We start from the raw sequence: 9,639 nt of genomic DNA, 5'->3' as shown, positions 1-9,639 counted from the left end.
TGGGGCTCCAGGGTAACAGCGAGTCCTGTGCGACCCCGCCGCTACCGGAGGGGCCAGGGCACCACGCGACCAGTTCACAATGGAAAGGACTGACTTCCCCGAGAGAGAGCGGGGCTCTCTGGCGCGCGCAGCCTAGCCGCTGTTAGGAGTGGGAGGTGGAGGCACCAAGCGGACTAGGGACCCCCGCCCAGCACAAGCTCTAGACTTTCCCGAGCACTTGTGCGTCCCGCACGCAGCCCGGGACCCCGTCCCGGGACGCCCCCAGGGCCCAGCCTGTTTCAGTGACCTTGCCCCGGGCGCGGCCCGGCCCGGCTCGGCCCCCTTGGCCCCTTTAGCTGGGCTCGCTGTGCTTGACTGGACACCGGAGACCCGCGGGCGGCCGGTTGTCCTGACGACCCGGACGCCGCTGCTTGCGGGCCCCGCCCCTCCGAGCCCGCAAGGGCCTGCCAGGCTCGGACATGCGCCGGGGTTGCCAGCCCTGGCGCCGCCGCGGACAGTGGGGCCGCCGCGGCGCCGCTTGGCCTGGCCCTCCGGCGGCCGCGCGGCGCGGGGAGCCGGCCGAGAGCAGCCCGGGCGGAGCCAGGGGACCCGCGGGAACCTCGCGGCGCCCCACTGCCCCCCACTGTACAGGGCTGAGGATGGAGGCCCTGAGCAAGTCCGGCCACAGGCAGCCCTAGGGGAGGCCTGAGAGCGGAGCAAGCGCTTGTCCTTTGCAAGGCCTGGGTTCCAGCAGACACCAGCACTTCCCCGCGAAGTGGGGGATCCCCCCAGGAGGCCTCAGGCACCTGACACGACCACCTCTGCGGGGTCAGCCGGCCCCTCCCTGTGACTGCTGGACCCAGAGAGGCCTGACAGCTGCCTGCACCCCCAGGCCTTTGCAGCGTCCTCCTTCCAGAGCTGAGTGGGTCTGACTTTGGAGCAGAATGGCCAGGCAACAGGGACCCCTGCTGGCACTGGAATGGGGACTGGCCAGAGGCTGCCCACCTGCTCAGCACAGGTGCCAGCGTGCTCAAAATGCCTGCTGGGCACTGGGGACACAGGGAGCTGGGGGTCTGCGTTAGCTCTGAGCTGGTAAGGTACCACGGGTGGGGGCGTGTCAGTATGGGCACAGGGGACTTTGTGTGGATGGGGGTGTCCAGAAAGAGTGCCCAGGAGGGCGATGCTTGAGCAAGCATGTGCCACAGAGGGAGAAGGGGCCCCACGAGGCCACTTGGGCTGCTCAAGTCTGTTAGCTGGGAAGGCTGGAGATGGGGACCCTGTGAAAGTTCCCTGGGGCTGAGGTGAGGAAGAGGGGCTGCCGGGGTAGCTCCCAGGTGTCAGCAGGAGGAGCAGTTTGGGGCGGGAAGACAGATGCTCCCGAGCATGTGCTGGGCTTCCGGAAGGGCTGTGGCAGGGGGTGGGGGCGGTGGGCAGTGGTGTGTGTTGTGGGGGTGTAAGGGGCATGGAGGGCCCAGGACCACCTTGCAGCTCCCCCAGCTGAGGTGGGTGTCAGTGCAGAGAGGACCCACCCTGCTGTGCGCCTAGTCCTTTTTAAAAACGCCAGCAGACTGGGATATCGGTTTGCATTTTAAGGGGTGGCTGTTTAGGACTTCAGCCAGCAAACCTGCCCCACTCCCACCTCCGTTCTTGTTTCTAGAAGGCCCTGGGATGTCCTTCAGAGGGGCTTCATCAGCCCGGGGTCCTGGGTGCTGACCCCACATGCTCCTCCTTCCTCCTGACCCAGTGTCCCCAGCTCTGTGGCCCCTCCAGGGCCATCCCTTTGCAGGCCGGTCGGTGAGGAGTGCCGAGCCCAGAGAGAGGAGTCCCCGACAGGCAGGGCCCTGAGCGGACAGCCTGAGGGGCTGGGCAGGGGCTTCCGAGTGGCCCCGACTGAGGGAAAGCCGGGCCAGGAGCCTTTCTCTCGATCCCGGACTTTGGCCCTGAAGCCCTCGCTTCCTGGCCGCTGGCACCACCGCCACTGGCAGGCCTGCCCAGCACCCAGCCCTTGGCCTGCTCTGCCCAGGGTGCCAGCAGACTGACAGATGGGCAGGTGGGCAGCGTGGTGGCACAGAGGGTGACAGGAGACTGTTCAGCACCTCATTAGGGCTGAGCGGGTTACCGCAAGCTGGCAGGAGGGCAGCAGAGGTGCTCTGGGAAGTGACCGACTGTGCCCACCTCTGACCGAGGTCCTCGGCTGGGACCTGGAGGAGACCCAGGACTCACCCCATGGCAGCCTGTTCCCCACACTCTCTGATCTCCTGCTGGCCCCCATCACATCACCAGCCCTGCCCCTCCAGTCTTTTAGGGTAACTCCTCCAAGTCCCAGCTCAGTGTCCCTCTTGGCCATCATCCGTAGGAGAGCCTGCTGAGCCCCGCCCAGCGCCCAGCACATAATTATGCCTTTGTCATCCTCTCTGTCCCTCCCATGAGATGGGAGACTCCCTGGGGCCTCCCTAGGACCGGAAGGAGCGCAGCCATGGCTGCTGGCCTGTTCCAGGCTGCCTGGCAGTCGCCCCCGCCCTGGCCCGCCGCTGCTTCCCGTCCTGGCGCTCACCTGAGTGGCTGGCAGGTGGCTGTCTTGCAGCGCAGCCCCGCGCTCCCAAAGCCAGGTGCGCCTGAGATGGGACCGAGGTGTCTGATTGAAGGGGGCCTCGGGCCAGAGCCATGGGGCGGGAACCGTGGTTTCTCCAGAGCCAGTGCCCAGAGCACAAAGGTGTGAGAGCTGGAGTGGGCCCCGAGGCTTGGCCCAGGCCACCTTGTGGCATGTCTCGAGCCCAGGCAGTTGCTGGGAGGGAAAAGATGAGAGCCTGGGTGAGGCCACTGGTGTCACTAAGCACCCTCTGCCATGTGCTAGCACCCGCCCTAGGTCCAGGGACAAGTGGGAGCACCTGCCGACCAGGCCTCCCTGAGGTGGTCAGTCTTGTCATCATCCCCGCCCCCCAGGCCTCTGGGAGGTCTTTGCGTGGCAAACACAGAGCCCAGGGAAGCTGGATCCTCCCCTGCCAGTCACAGATCCTGTTGGAAATATTTGTTCTCTTGTGCTCCAGCCTGGAAGCCCTGGGTCTGCAAGACTGACTTTGTTCTGTCTGACCACCCTGCAGGGGAAGGTCTGGACCCTTCACCCTGCCCTGTGGACTATGAGGGTGACGGTGGGGGTGACTGGAGAATTATAAGGGATGCCTGCCACATCTCACAGGCCTGGCTGGGAACAGAACCTGACAGGACTCCACTGGAGGTACTGCAGAGAGTTGGTTAAGAGCGTGGATTTGGCCAGACTGCTGGAGTCCTGCTGTGTGACCTTGGGGAGACCGCCTGAGTGCCTTGTGCCCCAGTGTCCTCATCTGAAAAGTGGGAACAATGAGAGTATCTACAACATAGGCTTGCAGGGGAGATGACATATGATGTACTTAGCACAGCACTGTCCCCAGTAATGACTCCATAAGAATTAATTACCTACTATCATCCTCCTCACCATCTCCACTGTCATCATCCATCACCATCATCACCATCCCACCACCACCACCACCACCAGCCACCATCACCACCACCATCATCATCACCACCACCACCACCATCACCACCATCACCACCACCACCATCACCACCACCACCATCACCACCACCACCATCACCACCACCACCATCCTCCCCTATAGCTGGGCCATCTTCTGTGCAGCATGCCCCCAAAGTGGTGTTGAGCCTGGGCCCATGCAGATGCTGAAGGGCCCCGGGAGGGGGTCTGGTGCCTCCCAAAAAGCCTTCCCACAACCCCACCTGTCCTGTAACCTGTGCCCTTCTATGTCCTTGGCAGAGGAGCAAGGCAGCCCCACGAGCAGGGAGGCTCTCGGCAGTGGCCGTGAATCCCCACCAGACCCAGAACCAGGAGGCCTTGCAGTTACAGGCATCCGAGCTACAACATTTTTAGGATGGGAATCTCTTCCCCAAAGGATTGCTGTAATTTAAAAACAGTGATGGGTGGCTCTTCTTTTTCTGACTCAGCTGGCTGTCTCTTCCTTAAGATAAGCCTCTTCTCCTTGATGGAAACCAGAGCATCGCAAGTCGGTGCTGGGTCCCTGAGAAACCGTGAGCATTTGTGATGAGGCCCTGTGAGTCTTCTCAGGACTCTAAGGCGCGGTCCCATCCCCCACTTGACCTGGTCTGCAGCTGGCCATTGACGTCCTAGTGTTGGGAAGAGGGGAAATCTACCCATGTTGATCCTTCTCGTTAAGAGTCTAAGATGGGGGATGGGCAGTGTCCTAGGAAGCCCCGTGTGAAGGGCAGCATGTGCAGTGGCCTGAGGTGCGTTCTTGTCTCAAGGCGGCGGCTCCCCATGGACACATGCCTTGGAAGCTGAGCCTTGCGGCTGTGAAACACCTAGAAGCAGGTGCGGCCCCCTCCGTCACCAATGCCCCCTCGCCCGCTAGCCCATGCCGGGGTGAGGGGCTGGAGCCCAGTGCCTGGGACTCTCGAAAGCCTGCAGCCTGGGGCCTGGCTCTGCCACTGGAAGCGGCAGGCACTTGACATCTTTACATTTGTGACATGGAAGTTCTAGGGGGGACAGCTCTTCTCTGCTGGCTTTGGGCATAGGACGGCAGGGGAGGACAGCGGCAGGTGGAGTCACACAGGGCGTCTCTGGGACCATCCTCCCAGGCGAGGTCTCCTTTCCCAGCCTCCCGTCCCCAACCCCCCAGACAGACCCTTATCTTCTCACCAAGAGACGAGCAGGGGAAACCCGGACATGTCCAGCGCCACCTTGTGCCCAGGGGCCTGCTGGGATTCCCCTACCCCCCACACCTCCCTGACCTCACACAGCGCCCAGGGGCCTGCTGGGCTCCCCCTCCACCCAGGGGCCTGCTGGGCTCCCCACCCCCACAACCGGCACCTCCCTGACCTCACACAGCTCCTGTGCGAGGTCACGTTACCCAACAACCTTGCCCAAGTCGCACTAAAGGTGGGGCTTCTGTTAGAGCATCGTGACAGCTCACAGGTAAACCGGGTCTGAGTTACCCCCACCTGCGGATACTTGAGGAAAACCTCTCCAAGCCTCAGAGGATGTTTTCTCCCCCTCTGGCCCCTGGGCCCCAAGCCCACCTCAGGGGCAGGCATGCTGGCCACGTCCAGAGGATTGGTGGGCGTGCGGTAGCTCAGGGGACCCGAGTCCGGGGAGCAGCCCCCGGGATTCCTTCTCATCACACCCCCTGGAGCGTGCCCCGCTGAGCACAGGCTGGGGCAGCCCTCACCCAGTGCTGGCTGAGGCCCGGAGGACCCCAGGTCCCCCGAACCCTAAGCCAGCACAAGACTGGGGGCCCCGGGATGGGATGGGAACTGGGATGGGGCAAGCACGGCAGTCCTCCACCCCCAGCATTAAAGGCCTAAAGTTGCTTCCGACCTTTTGGCCCCCACCCTGGGAAGGAACGGAGGCTGACGGTTTTATGCTACAGGGGGGCCACACCTCACCTCAGAGTCACCTGCGATCACCTGGGACTCCACCGCCACCCACAAGGCCCAGGGCCCACGTCGAAACCATGCCCCTGAGCTGTGTGTCCTGAGATGGCAAGGGGCCACAGCGGGGACTCCTATGGACTGGACGGTGGCCGTGTGTGGCGGTCGATGGCCCAGCCACGGGCTGGAATGTTCACAGGCAGCCTGTGGGGAGAGAAGGGTCCTTGGCCACTGGCTGGGCCTGACCCTTCTGCCCTGGTAATCATTTCGGGCCCAGGACTCAGGAACCCAAGCTAGTGGACTCTTCACCAGGGCTTCCGCTCAGGACACAGGATGTGGTGTCTGGTCGAGGTGGGAAGATGCCCGCTGCTGAGGCCCTGCTCCTGCCTGCGGCCGGGCAGCTGCTGGGCCGTGGATGTGGAGGGCCCAGGCTGGCATGTGGCCCCGCAGGGCTGTGTACCCAGTGGCGTCCTGCCCGAGGGACGCCCACTGTGACGTGCGTGGTGGACATACCTCCAGACCAGACACCCCCAGCACAGTCCTGCCCCCCAGGGGCTCCGGCTTTTGGGCTCTTCTTCCCTCCCTGCTGCCCAAGGCTGCTGGGCAGGAGCGCGATCTGGGCAGCCAGGTGTGGGAGGCACTCCCTCAGCAGTTAAGGACGGAGAGGGGACAGAGTTGGAGAGGGAGCAGGAAGGGGGACGGTCAGGTGACAGGGACGAAGGGTGTTCCCCCCGAACCGGATGCCCCAATTCCATCAGGGACAGAGCACCACCCCCCAGACACTCCCAATCTACCAGGGGAGCAGGGCTGCGCTAGGACAGGCCTCCACAGCGCACACTCTCCGAGCAGGGGTCCAGGTGGGTCCCCCGTGCAAGCCCAGAGCAAGCGTGGAAGCAGAGGATCCTGTGCTGGCAGAATCAGGCGGCTGTCCCGCAGCCTGTCCTCGGGAGGAGCAATGAACTAACAGATGAGCCGCCTGAAGTCGGGTGCGTCCCGGGAAGACAGCCACTGCGGGGCTCCCACCCTCCACACCTACCTGCCCGCCTCCCCCAGTCAGATGGGGGCACCTCCAGGGACGGTGGGCTTTGGGTTCTCTGCCCCCTAACCCCCCCCAAGAGAAATTACATGGCACTTCCTTCCTCAAGGCCAACTGCACTGGGGACCCAGGACGGATCTGGGGCGGCCGGGTGGCGGCTGGGCTGGGCCAGCCCTGCCTCCCTCCCACCAAGAGGCCCAGGAGCAGCTGAGGAGGCCGCCCGAGCCCCACGCCCGAGGCCCGGAAATGCCGGGAAGCAGGATGGGAGGCAGCACTTTCTGCAGGAGCCTGGGGGTGGGAGGGTGGAGAAAAGCCTGTGTCCACAGCACTGGCCCCAGTGGCATGGGGGCTGACTCACTGTCCACCGCTGGCGGCCAGACCTGACCCCAGCTAAGGGCCAACAAACATCCTGGGAGACCAACTGGACTCAAGGAGCCCGTGCCGGGGTGGGGGTGGGGCGCGGGAGGAGACCCAAGCCCTGCGCGCACCCACCAGACTCTCAGAGCTAAAAAGTGAAGGGTCCAGAAACTAACACAGCATTGTACATTAACCATACTTCGCTAAAAATTTAAAACATACGTAAAAAGTGGAGGGTCTTCCAGCAGAATTTCGGTAAATGAAATTGTGGGGAGGAGAGTCATGCTGAGATGGGAGTTAGAAATGCCGGACAAGATGTTTCTGGAAAAACTGTCTCAGAGTCGGGAGCAAGGAGAAGGAAATGAAGGGTGATGGCTTGGGAGCAGAGCCAGGAGGGCTGCAAACGAGCAGCGCAGGGTCCAGGAGACAGAGAGGGACATGAGGAGGGGGTGCTGCTCCTGGGAAGAGCAGGAAAGGCCGTTCCTGACCTGGGGGGACCATGCCCGCAGCCAGGGGGCTCCCTGACTTCCAGGCAGGGCTGGTGACAGGGCCCCCCCCACCCCGTGAAGACCCCGTCGACACAAGCTTTGCCTCTGGAGAGCAGGGGCCAGAAGTCAGCGCCCTGCTGTCCATCCAGAGGCCAGAGGACCAGCCGCAGCCAATCCAGAGGCAGCCCCACATGGCCCTCGCCTGTCCAGGGCAGAGGCCTGGTCCACAGGGCACGCGCTCACATAAGGAGAGCACGTTCGAGGTGGGGAGGAGCCCCAGAGACAAGGGAAGTCGGGACAGATGACACTCCACCTCGAGATGGGACAACAGGATCAACCTGGACTGCTGTGTGTCCACGCAGATGGCAGCCCAGCTGGGGATGTGGCCCTGACACGCCACATGAAGCGAGATGTGTGGGATGGGAGACTGCGACCGAGACTCCTGGGGGTCTCAGCACAGCCGAGTGAGTCTGGGCTGCCCTGTGACTCGAGTCCACTCAGAGGACTTGGAGGGATGGGCTGTGTGAGTTTATGGCGGGAGCCTCCACAACGCATGTCTGGAGCCCTGGGCGGCCGTGGGAGAGAGTGAGGCACCTGCCCCGGACACTGCGTGGCGGGGCCACCAGCAGCGGGAAGAGACACCCTCCAGCAGCTGCGGGGCTCAGGGCTGGCGAGGGCGCCTCCCCAGAGCATGGCGAGATGGAACCAGCCCGCTAAACCCCACCAACCCAGGGCCACGGGAGACCACAACGTGTAAACTTGCTGCTTAAGCCCCCGAGAGTCTGTCACACAGCCAGACAGCCGTCAGGGTCGGGGGAGTACAAGCGCGAGGCCTCCCTGGGGCAGCGAGGAAGATGTGGAGGAGGCGGGGAGGAAAACGCACATCTGATTTTCAAAAAGTAAGAGAAATGGTAAAGGGACTGCAGAGCCCAACAGAGTGGCGAGCACTCGGAACGACAGATTAACAGGCCAAAAAGCAGAGCAGACAGCAACCCACACAACACGCATGCACCACGTGGGAGGGGAGTCACGTCGATCCGCCGCCACACTGCCTGCCGGTGCCGAGTCGTTCCTTTAGCTGTGTTTCATCTTTGACTTTCACCCATGGGCTGTTTCTAAGACTCATTCTTGGAGCAGAGTGATCTTTTTAAAAGGTTGAAACGAGTGGACTTTGAGTTCTGGGTGGGACCAGCGGCAGCCCCAGCTCCTGCAGCAGCTGGGAGGCGCCCACCATGGAAATCACAGAGGCCGCTGTGCCGAAGGTCCCTGGAGTGGGAGCGGAGGTCCATGCGCTTCCCTCCCGGGGCGCAGCCTGAGGTGGGGGTCCCCGGGCCCAGAGGGAGGGGCTGGAGCTGCTCCAGCTGCTGTTCACGTGCTGAGCAGCCTGGGGTGAGGGGCTGCCCTGGCGGGAGTGAAATCTCCTGCCATCACCCTCACCCTTGAGACAGAGACACTGGGAGCAGGGGGAGCCGGGCCCAGCTGAAGCTCCGAACCTGCCTGGAGGAGGAGGTGAAATCTCTACCTTGCTTGCCTGACGGGGGCGGGGCGGGGACCAAGGGACCCTCCTAGAGGAAAACAATGTTGTCTTCAGTCTCCACGGTTTCTTAAAAGGTTCATACTGTGTTTGGCACACAACAAAAAGTTATGAGGCAGCGTAACACGTGATAGAAAAGAAGAGGAAAAGAAGAGCGAGATGTGTGGGATGGGAGACTGCGACCGAGACTCGGCATCTGTCCCTGAAACAGGACCAGCAGGCATCCTGGAAGGGAAATGCACACCTGGAACGCAAAACTGACTGCAAGCAAAAACTCCGTTTTAAAAAATCCCGATTACACATTACAGTACCCCACGGAGGGGGGCGGCGCGCATGGGCGGCCAGGGAGCCCGGCGGAGGGCGCTCCGGCCAGCTCTCTGCCCCGCCCAGGTCCCAGCGCGCGGCTCTCCTGACGCTGCCTGACGTTTCCACATGAAACACCCACTGGCTTTGGGGCCGAGAAAGCAGGAGACAGGCCTCATGAACCCAAAACCACGCGGGCGGAGCATCCGGCCTCAAGTCCACAAGGAGTGAAAGGTGAAAAGAACAAAGAGAAGGAAGACGACACAGTCATAGGGTCTAAAATAGATCAATTTGTAGTCCCTGAAAGGGAGGAGAGAGGACAGGAGAAAAACAATACTCAAAAAAATAACGGCTGAGAGTTTTCTAAACCTGGTGAAAGATTCAAGCCCACAGACAGCAGTCCTGTACACGCCCAGAAGGTTAGGGTGAAAAAATTAATTGCAGCTGGGCACAAACCGCTGCAAACCAAAGACAAAGTCTTTGTGACAGGCAGAGAAAAA

General features: G+C 62.4%; 1 long non-coding RNA gene across 1 annotated transcript; it reads left to right on the top strand.

The window, feature by feature from the left end:
* The first annotated feature begins 608 nt into the window (after positions 1 to 608).
* LOC140699877 (uncharacterized) lies at positions 609 to 3,973 on the top strand. Its single transcript, XR_012078147.1, has 3 exons — positions 609 to 1,071; positions 3,081 to 3,214; positions 3,791 to 3,973. It is a non-coding gene; the product is annotated as an uncharacterized lncRNA (long non-coding RNA).
* Positions 3,974 to 9,639: the final 5,666 nt, after the last annotated feature.

Source organism: Vicugna pacos, chromosome 11 (assembly GCF_048564905.1).
Source record: "Vicugna pacos chromosome 11, VicPac4, whole genome shotgun sequence".
Taxonomy (NCBI): Eukaryota; Metazoa; Chordata; class Mammalia; order Artiodactyla; family Camelidae; genus Vicugna; species Vicugna pacos.
Note: the sequence above shows the minus strand (reverse complement) of the source record. Positions and strands in the feature narration are given on the sequence as shown.